At 58.3% G+C, this 22,732-nt stretch overlaps 1 protein-coding gene across 4 annotated transcripts in view; it reads left to right on the top strand.

Annotated features, from left to right (window-relative positions):
* The window catches only part of LOC116943970 (thyroid hormone receptor beta), a 125,395-nt gene that overhangs the window by 38,249 nt on the left and 64,414 nt on the right, over window positions 1-22,732 (top strand). For all 4 annotated transcript variants that reach the window (XM_076068031.1, XM_076068034.1, XM_076068030.1 and 1 more), the window contains one exon: window positions 778-936. The gene's annotated coding sequence lies outside the window, so the exon portion shown is untranslated. The remainder of the gene's footprint in view (window positions 1-777; window positions 937-22,732) is intronic.

Here is a 22,732-nt window from a genome sequence, read left to right as displayed (position 1 = left end):
TGCCGTGTGGCCATGGAGCGTGTGCTCGTAATCGGCAATGCCAGTCGTGAGTCTCAAGAGTTCTTTTCAGGAGGCCACTTCTCCATTGGGGTGTTTGACCAATTCCAGAAACGACTGTCTCCCTCCTACACGGGGCAGGGGTGGCGGTGCGGAGCCGCTCCCCCCCGCCACCCCTGCCCCCATTGCACCTTGCAGCCTCGCGCCTACAACACCTGGCAAGCCTTGCCGGTGGCTTGGGAGAGCGTTTGAGATTGCGCGCATTTATGGTGATCTGGCTGGGACTCCTATCGCTGTTGTCATTACAATTACAGGTGTGCAGGAGATGTGTTTCACACGGACCGGTGACATGCAACGTACGAACTGGAACCGATGTTTCGCTCGCGCCGTGAGCCGACCGATCGACGTCGATATGCGACGTCATCTCCCGCTCCTCGGCTGACTCGACGCATCATCCCGCCGTGGCCGATAAATGTGGAATGTCAACAGTGTCCTCCGGATGGTCTGGCCTCTGCCACGGGAATGTGGAACTTTTCCCACCGCTGTGCACTGGCGTGGGCCGCGTTCACCTGCGCGCCCGGACTCTTGGCTCGCGCTCTCCTCCTCTGTTATTCTTAACATTTAATGACTCCCCGTGTTTTTCGTCGCTGCCTTTTGCTCCGGTTTATTTATTCGCCGTTGCAATAAGCGCCGGGCGAGGGCGAAGAGGTTTATTTACCAATCGCGGTGTTTGTTTTTTAATCCGTATCGGTTGCCGTGTTTGTTTTTTTTTATCCCCAGACGTTTGACCGGTGAATAATTTTCTTCGCCGACGACTCCGGGACGCTGAGCCTCGCGGAATCCTCGGAGGCCCCTTCCTGCGCGCGCTCGCTCGTTCGACCGCCGCCGCTGCTGCCCACGCGCCGTCCCACACCGGGGAGGAAGCGGTCGTCAGAAGAGGTAACTAATGCAGGCGTTAGGAAGCAATAAATGACTGGAGGTTATAGATTCCTGGATGGGCCGGGGCGGGGGGGAAACGAGCCAGCGGGGAGGCCGACGGGAGATTACGAGCGGCTTAAAGCAAAGCTTTTAAAACAGCACGGCGCGCGCGTTGGACGTGCGTCCTAATCAAACAGAATTTGCGACCCAAAAACAGTTTCCGTCGCGTTTTCGGGGGGGGCGACGTGCGACGGGGGCCACCCCCGTTGATCGCCGCTGGTGATGGACAGCGGCGGCCGTCAATCGACGGCGGGGGAGGCGTAAAATGTTTCGGGGCGACCCTGGGAGACCGTGAAATTTTCATTTGAGCGGCGGCGCGCCTCGTAAACCGCGCGCCCTGATGGGTTTCGGTATTGCGACGCTCGCCGGCGGAGACGGAGCGGGGGCGGCGGGGGGGAGCGGGCCGTGGGGGCGGGGAAGTCGCCGGAGCCTCGTGCCAGCCGCCACTCTCCGGATTTAGCAGTGGCGCGGTGCCAGCGACGGCTCGCGTGGCTCCAGGTTGGAGACATTATAAACTCCGCCGCTGGATTTCACGGGGTCGCGTGATAACGCGTACGGACGGATTCGTTGAGACACTGGAATGCGCTCGCATCGATGAATCGTATTGAAACCCAGAGACTCGCACGGAGAGCCACGGACTCGTAGACAGACCCACACTCGCACAGACCCAGAAACTCGCACAGAGACTCACAGATTGGCATAGAGAACCGGAGACTCGCAAAGAGACCCCACTGAGAAACTGGAATGCGCTGGCAGGGGCTTCACCATCGTCAGCGCTTTCTCCAGCAGCGCCGGGCACTTGCGGCCCACACAGCTTCCCAGGGGAACCGGTGGAGCCCAGCTCTGGTGCAGCATCATCACCACTTCCACCACAATCATCATCATCACCACTCCACTACTGCTACAATCATCATCACAGCTTCCAGCCCCTTCCAGTGATCAATTACGCTACCTGTGAGTAGAGACAGATGTTGTCATCTCTTTAACCTCGAGCTATAAGCTGTCACGGTGCCGCGGAGATGAGAAAAATACTCTCAAATTACAAATTACTGCAGCGGTGTGATGCAGATGCACGTGGCCAATAGACCGCACGTTGCGTTATTGAGATACATATTGGGGTGTGTAATTCAGATATCGATTACAAATCGCACGTGTCAAGTGATCACACGGCACATTTAAATGACGTGTAATTGGGACGACGCCTGTCCCGGCATGGCGGGGATGGCCACGTCGCCGTCGTGTCTCCTCCGCTCGGCCCGGTCTCCCCGAGCGTGGCCGCTCCGGCCCGGACGACGGCGGTGCAGCGGCGTCCACGCCGGTCTACGCTTTATTTCTTTCATTATTTGTCCTAAAACAATGACCGCGTATGAACACCGTTTCCAGAGCCCTCCCTGGGCCTTGTTTACTCGGTCACCGCGCCGCCACGGAAAACCCCCACGGAGGCGGCGAGCGCTCCGCCGTCGCCCGCCGCTCACGCCAGAGCCTCGCGTTTTAAATGAACCCAGCCGGGGCTGATTTGGGATCTTTATATTTTTTATTGTCTTATTTCCTTTATTTTAGGCGGCATCGGAAATGTTCATCGCGGCGGTGGCGGCGGTCCCGCGGCGAGCCGTTTTAATGTTCCGTCTGAAATATTTCGGTTTTAATGCGAATCGACGGCAGAGGAATGTAATTAAGGCGATGGCGGGGATGGAAAGAGGGCTCCGTCCTCCGGGCTGCGCGCACAAACGGCCTTTATTTACCGCGTTACCAAGATACGGTGATGTAATCGCAGCTCGGAGCAGAATCCTCTGGCCTGCTTTACGGCCAAAACTGTTTCTTGGCTGGCCCACTGGGCAACCACAAATAAGTTGTTGGATGCCAGGCGACGTTTGTTAATCATCGTCCCCGGGGGGAAAGGGCTTCCAATGGAAGTTAATAATCGCGCAGGCCGGCCAGGCCCAGATGACATCACCTCGCGGTCATAAAACGAGCATATCCTCGCGAGCGCTCTCTGCCAAAAACAAACTGCAATAAAAAATATTAATACTACTCGCGATAAAATATAGATGGGTGCGTGCCGGCGCTCGCGCGCACATTTACTGCCAAGGGGTTCGTGGCTTGCGGCGGTGATGATGTGGCTGCTGCGTTGAGTTCCGCTTGTGAGGTTTCTGGGGTCGGTGCCACCGTCGCTACACTCGCCACCGCCGCGATCGAGGAGGAGGTTTACCCGAGCGCCAAGTCGCGCCGTCGCTCTCCGTCACGCCACGGGTTTTGCGCTCCGGTGTTAGTGGCAGCGTTTGGCTCGCGGACTGCCGGGTCGATGCCGCGGGCCTCGGGCTCTCTTCAAAGCGAGTTGAGAACAAATGGCGCAGCTTTGTTTAGTATTTACCACTGGTTGCATTACTCAATGGTGTGGCCGGGTTGTGCGATGTGGTGAGTTGGTTTGGCAGATGTGTGGGTGGATGGGCGGTTGTGTGAGGGAGAGCGCGTCGGCGATGGAGCAGAGATCACGTGCGATAGTTTGTGCTCGCTGTCGGTGTGAGAATGGACCACGCGCACGTGCGTACTTGCACATCTTCACGCGTGCACGTGTGTGCATATGGGCATTGTGTGTGTAGGGTAGCGGTGGCGCAGTGGTTAGCGCATGACGTTGGGGAATACGATGACCTAGGTTCATCCCCGGCCACGACTAACATCAGCGATATACACAAAGGAACTGATCCTAACATTTCTTAGCCTTGAGTCTCTCTGGTGGCGTTGATTATTATTAAGCCAGGAGCACTGCCAAGAGGACTATTTGTGTATCACGTTTTGTTTTGAAACGAAGAACCCTGTAGGAGACACAGAGCGTGACGGATGGATGCTTGCGCATTGCACATTTATAGATCGTTACAGGAGAGACAAAGGCGGCTGTGTGCGGTGAGAGCCACAACTCTCCAACGTTTCCCGTTTTAGCCTTAACACGCGCGCCTGGTCCATTCTCACACCCACAGCGAGCGCTAACAGCACTTCTGGAGAAGACTGTACGGGGTTCTCTGGCTTGGATCTCTGTGCGAGTCTGTGGGTCCGCGTGATTGTGCGCGTTCGTATGTGTGTGGCGGCGAACGGCAGTGTAGCGATTAGCGTGCCGTGGTACGAACACCGGTTACGATTATCTGCACCGGACCTGGTTGGTAAACATCACCTTTGGGGAGACAAAGGTGGCCGGGCGTGGTGATGGCCACCCACCCCCTCGTGTACTCGCTAACAGGTGCTCGCTAACAGCACTCAAGGCTATACGAGAGATCATAGTCTCTTTGTGCATCTGACTACATACGCATGCTTGTGTGTGTGTGCACGTGCGTGTGTGCACATTAGCCGCGCAACGCGCTAATGGGCGCCGCCCAGGACGCTGCACCGCTGCATTAGTTCCGTGAAGATGTTCCTGGTGACTCGCTCGGTGTAGGCCTCCTTCCCCCCTCCCGCATCAAAATTCCCGCATCTCAATTGACCTTATTTTTCACACCCAGAATATATTCCACAAATTAAATCGTGTAAAACAAAAAAACAGAACAATTTGGCAGTAAAGCCGTCCTGAATCACTTCCCGTTGTAAATTCAACGGCGGAGAAAGCCACAAGTCTCGGCGCGTCGTGCGGTGGCGTGTGTGTACGCTGAACTGCTTTGCACCGTACATAGCCAACCTTGCTAATGGGTGGTGCATCGCGAGGGGCGGCGCATTACGCCGCCGCCGGCGCTCCGTCCCCAACGCCGCTGTCGTCGGCAGCGCTTGGCGCGAGTTTGGATCGGTTACCTCGGCGCGTCGGCAACAGGTGGCTTCGTGCGAGAGGCGCTCGCGAAAGACTGCATGCGAAGAGATGAAATTGGGGCCTGGAGGTTTCTGGAGACTTCTGAAGGGTTTGTGCCAACGTGCCCGCCCGCCCCCCCCCCCCGAGGGCTCGCGATCGCTCCGGGCACAGGGGAGAGATAGGACCGTCCCCAGGGCCGTCTTCGTCATCGGCGCAGGCCCCAATCCTGCGCCGACGGCCTTTATTTCCCGCGGAAAATGAATATTTTGCTCCGCTCGAATGCGTGCTTCAAGTCGGCTAATGATGCCCGGGACGATCTATCATCTCACCACCTCCCCCCCCCCCTTTTGTTGCGTTCCTGCGGCTCGCCGCTGCCGCCCGTTCCGTCACGTGGGCCCCGTCCGAGCAGCGTCGCGATGCGCTCCCCGTTTCCGTACGCGGCCACCGTACCCCCCCGCCCCCCCATTCTCGCTCACTCTCGCTCTCTCTCACGCTCTCTCTGGGCCGTGAATGCGCTGGGAGCGCTTTGCGTGTGTGCGCTTTACAGCTGCGGCAGTTCGTCCCTCCACTCTCTGCCGTTTTATTTGTTGTGTCACTCTCTCCGGCTCGTCCGCTGAACGTTTATTTTTTAATCCAGGAATTGGAGTGGCTGAAAGAGGACACATTACAGCAGCAGAGATCCTCTTAGACGGATGAATGAGACGGCGATCGATGGCTGCTGTCCGGCTGTTTGAGTGTGCGTGTGTGCGTGCGCGCGTCCCGCGTCCGCGTGTGTGTGCGGGCGGGGGGCGGGTGGGCGCGCGCACACACGCTTGTGCTTTCCCCACGGGAAGCGGTAGCGTCTTGGTTATCGCACTGCGGCTAGCATAGTGGCGAATATCTAAACCTGTTCTGGGCCTCCTCTAGGTCGGCTGAGCCTTAAATGAGTACCTGCCGCAGTATGTAAATAACAGCGCTGGGGAGACATAGACTCACTGGTGCCCCAACAGTCTGTGAGACTAAACAAAGGGTTCTTTGTCTTTTGCCATTTTGTGAAGTGCAATTCAAGGTCCACTCAGCCTAAAACTAGAGTACCCGGTCAGTCATACCCCTGGGCACATGTTGCATGACCGTCCTCTACACCAAGATCACTCGCCCATGGCAATTGCACGCTGTACGCGCGCAGTATGTGTGTGTGCGTGCCGATGTCGTCATCCCCGCGGCATGTAAACCAGTGGGGCAGGTTGTTGCGTGTGGTGTGATAAAGTGTGGGTACTCCCACCTCTTTCAACAAGTCTGTGCAGCCAGCAGCCGCGATGGTACGACATTTGCATCGGGTTCCATGTTGGCGTGTTCGGTCGCGGCAACGTGGCGATGACGACGTTCCCCGCACGCGTTGCACATTTATCTTGCACGGTATTCATGCCGCAGCCTGCGCTCCACCTCCCCTCCCCTGCTGCTACTGTTGCCGTAGGGCCTTGCCCTGAGCCAGCGCCAGCGACCCAAGCTGCACCCGGTCCCGCGCGACACGCAAAACTATCTGCAGTGCCAACCGGCGTGCGAGCCAAGCGCTCGCGCGCGGAGCCTTGGCGCTGCTCCTCGTCCCTGGCAGAACCGCCGCCACCCATCCCCCCCGCCCGCGTGGGGCTTCCCCAAGGTCGACTTGACCCGAAACGAGCGCTCGCTCCTGCGCGAGCGTCCTTCTCCCGGGGCCAAAGCCGCCGTATAAATAGACGAGCCCCGATCGCTCCACGCGACGGAGCCATCTTTATGGAAGCCTGTTTCGAACAACCCGGTTACGGGTTACCGAGCCGCGTGCCGGCGGCGTTCGCCTGCTCGTACGAGCACTAGGACGATCTGCACCCGCGGTGGAAATTCCACGGTTCTATGGCGGGGCCCAGTTTGTCCATTGGGATGATTGTTTTCGAGGTGCTGGATCCGAGAGATGAAGATGTTGACGACGATGATGACGTTGATGTAGGGTTGACCCTCCGTACCTGGTCTCTGTAACCTTGACCATGGCACGCAGCACGGTTATACAGTAAGACGCCGCGCATCCGACTCGCTCGGGACCGTGGTCTATGATAGTCACACCATCACGCACAAATACTGCTCTGGGTGTGGGGCAGTTAATCGGTCAGGGCAGATATGTGACGGTCGGATATGCGACGGTGAAAAATTAAAGGCTCGGTCATTGCCTGCGGAAGGGCCCCCACTGGAGGGAGCCCATCTGGGAAGATGCTTGGCCGACTCTTCCACGTTGACCCACCACGCGAGGCGCCGCCGATCCATGCCGATCCACGCCGATCCACGCCGATCCACGCCGATCCACGCCGATCCACGCCGATCCACGCCGATCCACGTGACCACGAGGAGAACATGCAAACTCCAAATATATAGGTGTCAGGGTTGGGATCGAACACACGACCTCCTGCACACCAGGCGAGGGAGTTAACATCTCGCCACCACAGCGACCTCTGGGTTGCAATGCGTGAACCGTTGCACCAGGGCAGCTCCCACGGGATGCCGCGCTGTGGTGGTGGAACACTTCACGGCCGGAAGGGACGGCGGGCAACACCAATAACAGAGCGGCAGCCAAGCACTGGAACGCGTCCGAGAGGATGTCCACCGAGGAGGTGGAGCGATGACGAGATCGGTTCTGTGCACGGGAGGCGGCTCAGGGGAGGCCTTCATCCAGGAGCGGATTAACCAATGGATGATGATGATGATTACTACGATGCCGATGAGCAGTGAGAGTTTGAGTCTCTTCAGCGGCGGAGCAGGGATTTTAATTGGCCGCTCGCTCGCCCTCCAAGCCGCCCGCCGTCCCGTAACGCACATCCGCTCGCGGACACAATCTTCGCGGCGCACCCTGCCGCGGGATACACAGGATCATTGTCCGTAGGGCGCTCGTTATTCTTTTTTATATTTATTTACTTTTTCGCCGCTAAATAAATGGATTAGTTTGCACGATCCGTTGGATCGTGAGCCTCCTGCCATTCCTGATTTGCGCCATCTCGCTCCTAACACAAAGCAACTGGTCCCGGACAACGTGTTCCCTTCCTCCCCACCTCCTCCTCCATCTCCTCCCTCCTGCGCCTCCTCTGCAGTTGACAAACACGCAGGTATTCAAAACAAATGCGGGAGGAAAATTACAGAATCTCTTTTCTCTATCGCCGCTATCGGTAATTGCGTGGCACAACGCCGGTCCTCACCGGCTCCCGTCACGGCCGGCGCCGGGGACGGGTACGTGGACGGGGACGGGGACGCGGACGGGCACGGGGACGGGGCATACCACCCTCAGACTCGGCCCGGGCCGCCGGAGGCTGCCGTCGTCAATAAAATAACCGGGACCCAAGTAGGGGGCTGACGGGTGGGCGGGCGGCGTCGTGCGGGAATGGCTCTCGGCGCGGAGGCTGGAGAGCGAACACCGCCGGCTAAATGCCTCCCGCGTCTCTGACCTCCGGGTCAATAGGGCTGCACACAGGGAGGTATATTTGGCTCGTCTGGCGCTCGCAGTCGGGCGGCTTTGGGGGCGGGGGCGGGTGCAGCGGGCGGTGAAGTTGAAGATGGGGGTGGTGGGTTGGGGGACGCGAGAAGGGACGGGGGTTGTCGTCGTGGCAGTGACGGTGGTGGCTCGAGCAAGGGTTTCTAATGATGCGCTCGCCTTGCCAGCGGCCGGTCAGCCCGGGTCCTGGCTGGAAATAACCGCGAGCGGAGTGGAAGACGGGACGTGCCGTTCCTCCCGTCCGCGGCGTCTGGCCAGCGCCTCCATTACCGGGGTCGTCCACCTTACGTAATGCGGCCGTCTCCACCGCCACCACAGTTTACGTTACGGTGCGGGGCGGGGGTGGGGGAGGGTCCCCGCGTGGTTTCGTTCCGCCGCGCGGCACCGCGTCACGTGGCGCGTGCGGGGCGGGCCGTGCCCACGCGGGGAGTTGCGTGCGGCAACGCCGACGGGGAAACACGTCCTGACGGTGGCGGGCAGCGCGTCTCGCCAGGAATCTGAACGCGAAGAAAAATGACGGCGTCCGTCCCCAGCTGCTGCGGTGGCCGTGGCGTCCAGGGCTTGGTGGCATTGTTTTGTCGGTGCAACAAAGGCGTTAACTTGAGGTCTCTTCACGTCTGAGCGTCGTTTGAAGGGATCTTATTCACAATTAGCGATTCAAGGTGGAGGCGCGTCTACACGACCAAGTGTCTTCCCAGTTGAGTTGAGTTGGTCGCCGTCGTCCACTCTCCCTTGAACCCCGAGAAGCCTGGCCCATCCCCCCTAGCGCTGACCCTAGCCCTGCCCCCTCCACCCTATCCCTACCCTTAACCATACCCCTGACCCTAGCCCTGACCCTCGCCCAGCCCCCTCCACCCTATCCCTACCCTTAACCATACCCCTGACCCTAATCCTGACGTAGCACTGCCCCAACCCTGAAGAGGGAGGGAGGCAGAATTTAGACAGGGGGCTCCATTTTGTTACTTTCACTCTGCACATACCAATCGTGCTTTACCACGAATCTATATGTGAGTTTATGGCTCTCTGTGTGAGTCTATGGTTCTCTGTGTGAGTCTGTGGGTCTCTCTGTTAATCTGTGGCTCTCTGTGTGAGCATGTGGGTCTCCACATGAGTCTGTGGTTCTTTGTGAGTCTGTGGCTCTGTGCGAGTCTATGGCTCTCTGTGTTCATCTGTGGCTTTCTCTGCGAGTCTGTGGCTCTCTGCATCAGTCTGTGGGTATCGAGCGTGACTCAAGGTCCTCTCGGGTAGCAGCGGTACCCGCGCGAACGCCGCTGCTGCCCCCGGTGCCCTTCCCGGCGCGTGACGCCTCCACGCCGGCGCCCGCGGCACCGTTCCCGCACGGCCGCGTCGCTCCCCCGGCGACGGAGCGTGGCGCCTTTCACGCCGTGCGCCAGCGTCGCCGTGTTTGTTTTTATCGGAGTGCTGTGGGGAGTTTGCGGTCTTGGCAAGCGGCTCTTGGCCCGGTGCCACCGTGGCCCCGCTGCATCGGCGGCTTCACCTGCTGGCGGCGGCAGGTGAAGCCGCACGCGTGACGCCGCTCCCGGCGGGCGCCGCCACGAGGTTCCGTTGATCGCGGCGATCGCAGTGGGCGTCCGGTTGCACGGGACCTGACTCGAGAAACAATTCTCAATTCTGGTGACAAAGACGCCGTCGCGTGCAACTCAAACGAACCCCCCCAGTCGTGACGGTCACTTCACATGGGGCCGGCGGCACTGCAGCTCCTGCCCAGAACGTTGAAGGGTGTCGTTGTTTTCTTCAAATTTTCTTGCAGTGGTTTTCACACCTGATGATGATTGCTTGTGTTGTAGTCGAAACGTCGTTATAATTTTATTTTTTATATTTTTATTATTTTATTGTTTCCCTTCTACGTGGTGACTTTACCGAAAGAACCAAACATATGGTGTTGTTGTTGGCCAGAGCAAACCCATTGGCACGGCACCCTCGTCGGAGCAGTGGTGGAACGGCTGTGCTACCCGCCTGGCTCAGGAGCCATCGCAGAATTCTGACAGAGGCTCTTTAACTTTGAGCTATCATCATCACTGCTGCTGCTGTACCAAGCACAGAGTTGGATTAAGTTGGAATCCTTCCACTGCTGCTGCTGCCAAATCTGTGGTGGAGCACCAAGCTCTCTCTCACCTCACTGCTGCGCCACAGAGAATTCAACCTGAAGCAGCAGTCTGGGTGGTTGATGATCCACCACTCACCGAGTCACTCTGGTCACTCGCTCACCGGCAGTCGGTCGCCTTAGAATTCTTCCATCACTACTGCGACTACTACCATGGGTACCGTGAACCTTGCCCTTTGATTGCTCCACCCACGTTCAGGACTCGGTTTGACGAGAAACGAACTGTCGGAACTCGTACACGATGCTGTGGTGTTCAATCGCCACGCCGCAAGTCTCGTACAACTCGCCCACCCACCACGCTGCAGGTCACACACTTCTGTCTCTGCTTCTGTCTCTGCACTGCTCCACTTTCATCAGGTGGCTGGAGCCCGGTTTCGAACCCTACGTTCTCCGCGTTGTCGGCTTGGCGCCTTTAATCGCTGTTGTTTTAAAAATGTCAATTTCAATATCCAGCGCGCCCATTTTCTTCATTTTCCTCGTCATAGAGGTCGATGGCGTGGCGATTGGCTTAAGCGAGCAACCAATCGCGTGTGAGCGACTCGCGATCACGTGACGCTCGTTAGGCGAATGAAGGCGTGCGAGAGGCGCGTGGGCGTCATCACGTTGTGCGCGTGTGCGTGTGTGAACCGCGCGTCGCTTTCGACCCTGGGCGATCATAATCGCGGGTGCGCGGTCGGACGTGTGTGACGGTGAGCGGTCGCGGGTGCCGACTCGCGATTGGCTGCATCGCGAGGTCACTCGCGTCCTTCTCCGTCGACCTCCGGCGACGAGGTTCCCGAGTCTCCGTGCATCCCCCGAAACCTCTCGCCGCCCCTCCTCGCCGCCCCCACCCTCAAAACAAACTCAATTTGCGAGCGCAATCTGTTACTGTGCCTTCACGCACCCCCGACAAAATAATGTCATTATTCCGCCATTGACTTTGACACGGGTTTACGGAGGCGCAATAACGAGCGCGCATCAATGTCGCCTTTTGCGCACGTGCGTCTCGCAAAGTTCTTGAGACGCCTGCTGCGTTGAGACACCGGTGACGCGCCCGCCGATGGCCACGGCGGCGAGCCGCTCCGGCCCGTGGAGGCGCCGCCATCGACGATCCCTTCGCTTTCGGCGTCCATTTTCCTCCGTTCAATAAATCCCCCGATGCTTCAATGCGCCCTCGCGCCCATCCCTCCGTGCGTTTCGCCCATCCGTCAGCGCGCCCTTCAATCTGCCGGCAGAGCCGGTGACTTTGCCGCGGCAGGGCGCCGCGCGGCGCGGCGAAAACCGCAGGTTTTAACGCCCGAATTTGGTGACCTCCCGTGAACCCGGAGGAAGCCGTTTCACGTCCCCCGCCGGAGCCGTTGGGCCGAGGGCACGGCCCGTCCCGTCTGGCGAAGTCATCGCTCGCGCAGCATCGGCCACCGCAGCGGAATATTAAAGCCGCGTCTTTCGTTCTCTCTTTAAAAAAAATTTGCCACGAAATTAGGAATTCACTGTGATATCACGTCCTGCAGAGAACGATGATAATTTATTTTTTTCCAAGCGAAGCGCAGAATTAGCGAGAGATTTGCTTGAATTTGAGTCGCATCTGCGGAATTCGTTATTCCCACACCGCCGTCATTGTCTTTGGCTGTCGCCGTCCTTGGATCATTGTCGTAATTAAGACGATTGTCCTCGTGCATCCTCCGTCGTCAAAACACTGAGCGCTATCGTCATTCTCCACTCGTCGCGCCACCCTCGCCACCGACACCCCTCGCCTGGCCATCTGCCGCCCCACACTCGCTCGCTCTCTTGCCCGCCCCGGCGGGGATTGTGTCACCTCTCACAAAGGTCACGTCGGCGCCCGTGCCTTCCGCCTCCGCGGCGCTGGGAAACCGGCCGCCTCTCGGGCGTCCCCGGGGCCCGCGGCCAGGACTCGGTTGGCGGCGCCGGCGCCACCGCCGCCGTCGAGATTGCGCCGCCGCTTTCCGCTCGGGCTGCGGGTGAGAGCGCTCTGACCTTGACTCAAAACGGTAACTCAAGCGAACGCTCGTCGCGCCGTCGAAGCGGAATACAAATCCGTGATCTGGCATCGCGGCAAAAGCTCTTTTTGCCGACAGTGCCGTCGCACCGCGGGTCATCGCCGTCATCGCCGTCGGGGCGCTGCGAGCACGTGCGGAGACACCGGCGAAAAGCCGCCGGTGCCTTCATCGTATTGAACGCCCGTGCCAGGCTCGCGGGTTAACGCTGTCGACGCGGTCTCGGCCGCGTCGCCGGGGTCGGAGGTTAATCGGTCGGAGATCCCCGTGCCGTGCCGGTAATCGTTGCCCGCGCGAGTCGAGCGCTGCCATGTTAGCGGGGTTTGGCGCGGCCGCGGTGAGTGTTTGGCAGCTCGTCGTGACGGTGGCGTTATTTTTAAATTGCCGGATTTACTGTCCCTGCCCGCCCGCTCGGTGTCTCCCGCCGGTGCCGAGCCTCGGCGCGCCGCACGCCGCACCGCGCTGCTCGAAATGCTTTTTTCCTTCGCTATTTAAAGACACCGACGCTGGGAAACGACAGCGCGTGGATTAATGTGAAACCGAAACTGACAAGAAGGGGCTCAAACCGGGAAGTGGGCTTAGGCCAAAGCCAGAATTCTGGATCACCTAAAAATTTTGTATTTAAAATGAAACACTTTTAAAGACCACAGTGAAGAAAGAAAGACTCAGTAAATCCGTACAAGACAGACCTTGCTCGGAGAATGTTTGGATAAAATGGAAGGCGGGGTGAGCAGGCTGGTGCAGGCTGCGTGCAGGCCGTGTGCAGGCCGCGTGCAGGCCGAGGCTGACGCCGCGCGAGCTCTGTGCGTATGTACGTGCGTCTGTTGAACTTCTTTCTCACCGTACGTAGCCAAAAAGCCAAGCCGGTCAGAGGTGCGGATGTGGTAGGTCCTGTGTCCCCCGCACTCCACGCGGCCGCGTTCGTCGAGGGCCCCTCCCGATTCGTTATTGGCACCCAACCATACATCCCCCTCCTCCTCGTGCCCCACTCTCACTCCCCGGCGCTCGGAATCGCCGTGGAAAAGTGCCGCGCACGCTCGGCAGCTGGGTAATAAAGCGGCCGGATCGGCCGGATCGGCGGGGTTGCGCCGGTGCGTCGGCACGCTCGGAGACGGAGCCGTAATCCCGGGGAGTCATTTGTGCCCCTGTTTTCGATAACATCCCAAATCTCAAAAGTTTTTGACCTTTGCTTGCGCTTCCATAATGTATCCGAATATGAATAATGCACGGCCGTACATTAGATGGATAGATAAGTCAAGCATACAACAGACGTCTCTCACTCCGTGCGAGGGCGAGCGGTGCTGCGTGCACACACGTTGCTGCGCACGCATGCACACTTTGTATTATTTATTCCCGTTTTCGTGGCGCAAACCGTCTGCGAATTTGGCGATGAATTATTGAGCGTTGACGCAATCAAAATTCTGCCGCCCGCGTTAAATTTTTAAATCTTTACAGCGTGGGAAAAATAAAAAAAATCCTTTTTTGTTTTTGCGCCGTCCTTGGCCACGCCGCAAACGCACGGAGAAATCGTTTTGAGATTGAGACATTTCAGTCCGCGCGCACCCTAGCGGCCGGTTGAATCAACCTGCACACGGTCACCACTCCCAATCCCACTCATCTGCTTCATCGCAGCGCACAAGAGAGGCTTCTACACCGGACCATGAATGGTCATCATCAGCCATGATCTATCCGCTGCCGGATGAAGACCTCCATAAACCCTTGTCATCTCTCGCCGTGCCGCGATGCAACAAACGTTCCGGCGCGCAGGCCGATGGCTCTGCTCCATCTCCGTGGGGGCCGTTGTCTCTCCGGCATGATCGCTCCCTCCACTGGCTGTGTCCCTCCGTCGCTAGACGCATCCGCTGGCCTACTCCATCTTCGCGTCGTGCGACGTGTCCTGCCCAGGCCACTTCGTTTTCTTCACGGCCGATGTCATCTCTCAAGCTCGTGTTCACCGACTTCCAGAGCATGGGGCTAGGGTCAGTGCAAAACACTTCCAATCACTCAAGGGAGTACATATTCCCCGTTATATAGTGCAGACGTCACCACAAAGTGCTTGTGCCAGGCTAGGTGCACAGTGAGGCCGGCGATGTCCGCTCCGCATGGTCACGAGACAGGCCCCGGTGGTTTGGAAAAGACTGAAATCCGGTGGGTGCTGCACGTTATCTGCCTGATGCTCTGTTTGCTCATGTGAGAAGCTGATGCAGTGTGCAGTAGTACGGTCTGGAGTTGAGTGGATTTGCCACCGGCTGGTCCCAGCCGCCTCAGGATTGGGCAGAGTGTGCGGAGGTGCCAGTTGGCAGATAGTGGCAGATGCCTTCCAGATTTAATGCGGGGTGGAGGAATGGCGCTCATCGCAGCGAGCAGAGCCGCCACCTCTAACACAGCGAGAGGTCATTGTGACAAGCACACCCACACGCGCAGACAGATACAAGGGCATCCAGGATAGGGTTATACACTCACACATAATCACACACTCACACACACGTGCACACGTCTCCCCGCAAACGCGGAGACGTGCACGCATAGATGCATCGATAAGTGAGCATTACTCACACTGCCGCGCGGTGACCCACGTTCACAGCCTGGCTGACGATGACACGCATGCATACACACACGCGCGCACAACCCCAACAGCAGCTGCCAATAAGGGGTGGTGACATCACTACGGCGCTCGTGACAGGCGAGGGACGTACCCAGATGTTCCAACTCGCCGCGTTTTAGCTGCCCGGCACTCTACTCCTTGTTGTGAGCATTGCTCATCCGCCCTCCGTTGCTGCTGGAGGGCAGATGGCTCTATCACAAAGACAAAGATCTTCCGTATAGCCATGCAGGCCGATGGAGACGAACGGCACACGTGGCGTGGCCAGTACCACATCCGGCCACCAACACTCACGCACACACGCACACACACGCACACACACGCACACACACGCGCATACACGCGCATACACGCACATACACGCGCACACGCGCACACACGCACACACGCACACACGCACACATGCGCACAAACGCACACACACACACGCACGCACACACGCACACGCGCACACACGCGCACAAAAGCACACCCCGTGATTGCGCCTCCGTCCCCTCCTGCCGGCGCTCCTGCTGCAAGCTGCTTGCCGCGAGGGAGCGCGGCTTTGGCCGCGAGGTTGAGTTCTGGCCGCTCCTTCGGTGGCCGCGTAATCGCGGGTGCGGCGGCTGTCTAAGCGGCGGTGGCAGTGCTGCGGGGCTCAAAGCGAGGTGTGCGCACGGCAAACGCCGCGCGCTGGAATGCGGCGCCAAAGCTGAAAAACGAGATCCCTGCCACCACAGCTGCCACCACCACCACTCTCGATTCAAGGAATCTTCTCCATTTGGGCAAGTTCAGTGGCCGTCCGCACGCGCGCGCGTGTGTGTGTGTGTGTGTGAGATGCGGTGTGCTTCCACACCCACGCACAACAGCGACAGCCGCCATTTGAAATTAATTGTCATGACAGTGCCTGTGCCAGGCTAGGTGTACTCTGAGGCCACGTTAATTTGTAGACTCGCTGCTGGAAGGAGGTTTTAGGACAGACCCAGATGCCATGGGTATAACGACTTAGATGACTGTCACCTCACTGCGTTTTGTCCGCCTGGCATTCCGCTCGTCGTTGTGAGCGTCGCGCCTCCATCCTCCGCTGTTGCTGGAGGGCAGCCGCCTCCAACCGCCCAATAGCGGCCTTCGTGAACCTCCTAATACGCACACGCGTGAGCATGCACACACTCACACACGCACACACACGCGAGCGCACACACACGCACGCACACACACGCGAGCGCACACACGAGCACACACACGAGCACACACACACACAACAACAACAACCGCCATTCGCCACTAAGTGGCGGTGACATCACCACGACGCTTGTGCCAGGCCACGTGAAGTGTCGAACGCCCGCCGACAGGAGGTCACGGGGCAGACCCAGGTGCCACGGGTCGACTGACTGAGATGACTGGCTGATGCACCACCTGTGCCCCCTACTGTGCCAACTTGCTATACTTTAGCCACCCGGCGCTCCGCTCGTTGTTGTGAGCGTCGCTCCTCCGCCCTCTGTTGTTGTTGGAGGGCGACTGCCTCCAACTGCCCAGTAGCGTCCTTCACGAGCCTCCTTCACAGAGGCCGATCTTGACACCGCTGGTACCAGTCATCGGCAAGTCCACTCAGCTCCACGTCCTCCTGTACCACATCACTCCATCTCTTATCTAGCCCGTGCCGCGCCCGTTTAGCCCCCTCGATCCGGCCGAACAAAAGCTGTTTGGGCATGCGGTGATTGGGCATGCGGGCTACATGGCCCAGCCAATGCAGCCTTGCCTGCCGGAGGAGCTCAGTGATGGGACTTTGGTTAAACCCAGGATTGATTGTAGGCAGGCCAGCCTAAATGTTTCTAACCAGCGAAGATGTTCCATTAGGGGGGGTCCACGTTTCGCAAGTGGAGAGAAGGGAGGGAATGACTGTGGCCGAGAAGACCCAAAGCTTCGTGCGGAGCGACAGACCAGGTAGCTTCCACACAGCATTACGCAACCGACGAAAAGATAATGCCGCTCGACTAATTCTACTGTCAAACTGGAGCCGGTCATGAGCACACTGCCCAGGTATGTAACACTTTTCACTCTCTCCACAACTGCCCTATCACCAATTGGGAGTTGTTGGGATGGAGTGTCCGATGGTAAAAAATACCCAGACAGGTGCTTCGTTTTTGTGGGGCTGATGGTAAGTCCCTACCTCTTAGTGGCAAGCTCCAGGTTCAGCAGCAGCGCCTCCAACTCTTCCTCTGAGTGAGCAGCAATTACCAGATCATCGGCATACATAACATGGTTGAGCAATAGGGAGCCATCCCTTGACCGCACCCAGGCATCGATCAGCCTCCCATTGTATCTCTACCAGATGTAAATTCCTCCGGTACAGCTATTGAAGGCTTCACGAACTACGTGGTCGAAATAAATGTTAAATAATGTGGGAGCCAGAGGACATCCCTGTCGCACCCCAAGGTGAACAGGGAATGGCTCCAACTCCCGGCCACGTAGTTTTACCCGGGCCCGGTCGCCATCATGGAGGGCCTTAATGATCACGAGCAGTGGGTCAGGGACTCTGAAAGCACGAAGAACAACCCAGAGCCCAGGCCTACTGATGGTATCATAGGCCTTGACCTGGTCAATAAAGCAGAGATGTAGGTCTTGTTGGAATTCCCTACACCTCTGCTGTAGCTGACAGACAGAAAATATGGCATCTGTGCAGGACCGCCCTTTATTGAAACCACATTGGGGCTCCGCAAGCCTCTCCTCAGCGTGTTTGGCAAGGCGATGTTGAATAATCCTTGCCAGGACCTTTCCTGGCACACTGAGGAGTGAGATGCCCCTGTAGTTGTTACAGTCTGTGCGGTCCCCCTTCTTAAAGAGGGGGACCACCAGGGCATCCTTCCAATCCTGCGGAACCCGTCCAGTGTAGGGCAGTCTGTGCACAAACGCCACCCTCCCTCAACATTTTGCTTGGCAGATCATCTCTGCCCCGTGCCTTTCATGGTCTCAGACTCTGGATCGCCCTCAGTACTTCCTCAACAGATGGCACCTCAGCCAGCCACTCACAGGGGGTGACTTCTTCTTCCCATATTTGAAGCACCACAGCCTCAGCAGGGTCATCCCCACTTTGTCCCACGATGTTTTCCAGACTTGAGGAATTTCCCCTCTCCCAGGACCTCACAGAAATGCTCAGCAAATCTGCAAACATGTTCCTGCGGGTCGGAGATTGGATCACCGTTCTTTCCCCTAATGATGGTAATAGGTGTGGCGCTGCAGGTTACTTTTTTGAGCAATTTGTGACCACCACCCGTCCTTGCAGCGCCTCACGGCTCTCCGAACCTCCGAGCGAGGGCTCATTCTCTGACGTGGGATGCTGTAGACAATGAGATTTGGCCTGTTGCTTTTTTCTCAGCCAGCCTGAACACCTCTGTCAACCAGGGTCTCTGAGGAGGTCTGGACCGTGTACCCAAAGCAGCCATTGCAGCTGCATGAGCCACAGTCCTAAACCTCGCCCATTTCCCCTCGACATCAGGAGGAGTGGGGGACGATGCCAACCCCAGCCGCAAGCGATGATGAAATTCTCGCTTGCAACTTTCATCGGCCAACTGAGGCCATGCCACTATGGGTTTGAATGGGGTCCTGGGTGTACACCCACCACCGGGGTGGAAGAATGGCAGGCGCATCTTACAGATGACAAGTCGATGGTCAGTGGGCAGATCAGCTCCACGGTAGGTCCTGGTGTCAAGGACATGGGCTCGCATCCGTTGTACCGTCACTGTCATCTTGCTTGGACCCGGCATCCATGATGTTGTGTGGATGCGCCAATGCCGGAACAGCGTGTTGGTAATTACAAGCCCATTGGCTGCACAAAAATCTAGCAGCCTCCCGTTTTTATTGAGCTGATCTGGCCCATGCCTTCCAATCACTCCAGACCAGGTGCCAGCATCATGACCAACTTGGGCATTGGAGTCACCCAACAAAATGACTATCCCGAGGGGCCACCTTAGCTAGCACCTGTGACAGGAGTTCATAGAAGCCATCTGACTAATCGGCCTTGCCTGCATCCCTCCACGGATGTTCGTCTTCGGTGGGGGCATAAGTAACCATGACCACCACTCCTCACCTCTGGTTGATGGGAAGGCGAGCCCAAAGTAGTCTGGGCTTGCAGCTTCCCACACCTCACCGCCACGCTCCCACGCCCCCTTCATTCTTTTGTTCAGAAGAAGAGCACACACGCACGCACTAGCACACACACACACGCGTGCGCTAGCACACACACACACGCGCGCGCTAGCACACACACATTCCGTGCGTTCCACCGCTGCTCAGTAATAGGTGTTAAAATCTTTAGGTTACGAGCACCGTGGAACATTGCGTAAGCCTCTACCGCATGTTAATCACCGTCACGGCGGCTCAATTCTGAGAAGAGTGTCAGATTTTCTCGCTGGCCCCCTGGTGGGGCCCGCTGGCGGCCCCTCCCGCCGCTCGTGAGTGCCGTAAACCGCGTCAATCTCAATGTGGCGTTTTCAGCTGGTCGCCATATTTATTCTCCAGGCACGTCGAGGCGTTGCTTTTCCCTTTGCATTTCCGGCAGAGCTGCGAACGGTGCGCAGCTCTGAGAAAGAGTGTCGGTCGCACGAGGGACGCCACGTCGACTGCCGAGCGGAGTGAGCGTGCTCGGGCAGGACGGCTCCTCGTCGCTCCAAGGGACGCTGGTCGGTGGGCGAGGCTGACGGCCCTCGTGTGCGGGAGCTAGACGCCTCGGGGAGGTCCTCATCCAGCAGCGGATTGACCGTCATCGATGGCGGTGGTGGAAACGTCTACCGTAAGCCCGTACGGCAGACAGGTTGTCGGCGAATTGAGCCGCCGTAAGGCGGTGCGGGAGGGGCGTCGGTGCGGAGTGGCCTGGACAAATGCCGTGCGGCCCGGGGAACCGTGATTGTGCCAAGGGTGACGTGCACGGGGAGGGAGCCTATCTCAGGAACCGGTTCGTGGGCGAGGACGGGGAAGGTTGCGGCTCGCGTGGCGAGCCTGCGACCCGCCACGCCGTCGTCACGGCGCACGCACTCTGGTGCTAACGAACTCGGCGGTCGCTCATTCGGCGGCGGATGAAGAACGTCACGCCGGTGCGATCGAGCGCCGTCACGGCCAGAGCGGCGCCCGGGCTGTGGTGAAACCCCGGCGGCTGTTGACGAAGTCGCTCGAGCCTCATCTGCACCTCTCGGAGACGGCGGAAGTTGCTCCGGCACATTTTCACGTCCGTTGCGTGCCCGGCCCCGGCCGAATTAACAAATAAATAGACGGCTCGCGTTTCGCGCCGCGATCGTCTCCGCCACGCAAATTTGTGCCGAGCCTCGGCGTTGCGGGATTTTGAACAATTATCTTTGGCTAATTTTGGGTAATGAGTGCCACTTGAAGGTTAAATGGGCATGTGGCAACAAATGAACTGAAATGTTGGTTTCATACGAAATAAAACACTTGACCTATTTTTCAAATTGCTTGTCTAATCTAGATATGCAAATTATGAGTAATTAAAGCTAACTAATGGCACGCGTATAATTAAAACTGCGATTCAATTTAACGTTGACACATTAGCCCTAAAGAGCACAACCACCGTAAGCAGATTGCCACGAGCTCTGATTTCGTTTTAATGGCAAGATTAAGCGCCACTGTTGCCGGTTTTAATGGCAATCGTCTCCCCTGCAACAGGGGGGCGGTGGCACAGCCCCCCGCCATGCCAACCTTCTCCCCCCCCCCGTGCGTCACACCGCCACTCGCCATCCTCTTAGCCCGTCCTCGCGTCCGTTCCGCCCGGCTCATCACGCCCCTTCGCGACATTTTCCTTCTGGCGGCAGCGGAGGTGGCGATCGCAGTGTCTCGCACACACGCACGCACGCGCGGAAGAGCTCGCGCGAGTAAACGCGACACGACAGCACGTTTTAGGAGACATTCAGACCCACGACGGCGGACACCGGCATGAAGGTCCCGTCGAACACATCAAGGGAGGATTGCTCCGCTGCCCTTCCGCCTCCCATTGGGGGTGGCGGGGGAGGGGGGTTTCGGCCACGGGGGGAGCACGGAAGGTGGAGGAAACCGGAGGAGCGTTGGAGATTTAGCGGAGGCGCGAGGGAATGTGGCGAGATACCGGGCGGCGCGAGAAGGATGTGGGAGGCGTCGAGGGACGTCGGGGAGGGGGACGCGGAACAATGAGGGGCGACTCGTGGAGCGGGGGGGGCAACGTGACCAATACGGGGGCACGAGGGCCGCGGGGGGGTGGAGCAGGGAGGCATCCGGGGAGCACCCCCGCAGGGAGCGACGTGGAGCGTCCCGCGGAGGACCGTGGGCACACCCGGGGAAAGGGGGGGGGGGGAGCCGCGGCGACCCGTTCCCCATTCCCCGCTCCCCACCCCTCCCTCCCTTTCAGCCGGAGCCGTGTCCGCCGGCGCCCGTTATTCATTTTAATTATTGACTCTTCAATCTCCACGTTTGTTTCCGAGCCGTGTGACCGTCCTGTGTTTTTATTTTTGTTTGCAACCTTTGGGGGGGTGGTGGGGGGCCCATTCCCGGGCAGAGGTGCGCGCGGGCAAGATCCACGGCGGCCCTGATGGAATCGTTCAATTATTCAGGGGCATTGCCTGAATATGACAGGGCCGCACTCTATAATTTTCAAAGTTTAATGAAAAATTTACTTTGCATTATTTAGCGATGATAAAATCATTCTATTGAGGTTCTCTCTCTCCCGGCCTTTTCTCGGAGTGGTTTGTAAACGCGGCGCGGATGCAGGGCGCACACGGGGGGCTCCGTCACGCCGATCGGGGGCCCGAGAGGCCAGGATGAGTCCCGTTTGCGCGAGTGACTACGGCGGTGACGTGGAAACAAATCGTAGCAAGGAAGAGAAATCGCAGCAGGGACGAGCGGACCGCAATTGGCATGTCAGGTGGCAGCGTCGCAGTCCGGCCGACTTGAAAGCGCCCTCCTCCTCCTCCCCGGGGTGCCGTGGTGGCTGCACGTCGCTCTGAGCGGGATTTAACCCTGATAAATTCCTTTATAATGGAGCGTCTCCACGCCCCTGTCCTGCACGTCCCGCAATGCACAGGAATTCATCTCCCACGCCCATCAGCGCCGCTCCGGTCCGCGCAGGCCGCCCTCTCTCCCTGGTTTTGGGTCTCGCCGCTGGTAAGCGCCGGCTCATTGGGCCTCGTCCCTAACGGTCGTTAATGAGACAGCGCGGCCGCCCCACCCCCCACGGAGCTCTCCGTGTCAGGTGTGGCCACTTACGTCAATTGACAAGGGTTGGGTGAAACGATCCATCAATTAGTTCTCTTTATTGGACACACCTAACGAAGGCGCGCAGTGGGGGGTGGAGGCCCTGATGGACGTCTGGAGGAGGGGAAAGCATGGCCCGGATTATTGCTATTGACCCAGATCCGGAGCTGGAGCCAGATGAATGGAGGGAGTGAGCTATGGCACCGGAGTAAATAACGCACGGGTGGAGCGGCGGTGAGCGCACTGCTCTAGCGCACTGTACCCGCTGACCCGAGTTTGCTTCCCAGCCCGCGATGTGAGGAAGGGCCCTCATCCAGCAGTGGATTGACAGCAGGGCTGTCTGTGCACATTTACAGAGAGTGAGTGAATTGGGTAAACTTAACAGGGCATCTTTTACTCCCTCCCACGCCACCGTAGTCCCTTAACGAGCATTCTTGCGGCGGCTTTAATGTGGTCCCATGCATTCTCTGTGCATTTCAAGGAGATTTATAAACCCGCCACCCCCTCCCCCACAATTTACTGAATTTCTCCAGACAGCGATGGTTTTCACCTCTGGACCGTGACCGATGTA

Source organism: Petromyzon marinus, chromosome 19 (genome assembly GCF_048934315.1).
Source record: "Petromyzon marinus isolate PM22_M1 ecotype Great Lakes invasive population chromosome 19, UKy_Petmar_22M1.pri1.0, whole genome shotgun sequence".
Lineage (NCBI taxonomy): Eukaryota > Metazoa > Chordata > Hyperoartia > Petromyzontiformes > Petromyzontidae > Petromyzon > Petromyzon marinus.
Note: the sequence above shows the minus strand (reverse complement) of the source record. Positions and strands in the feature narration are given on the sequence as shown.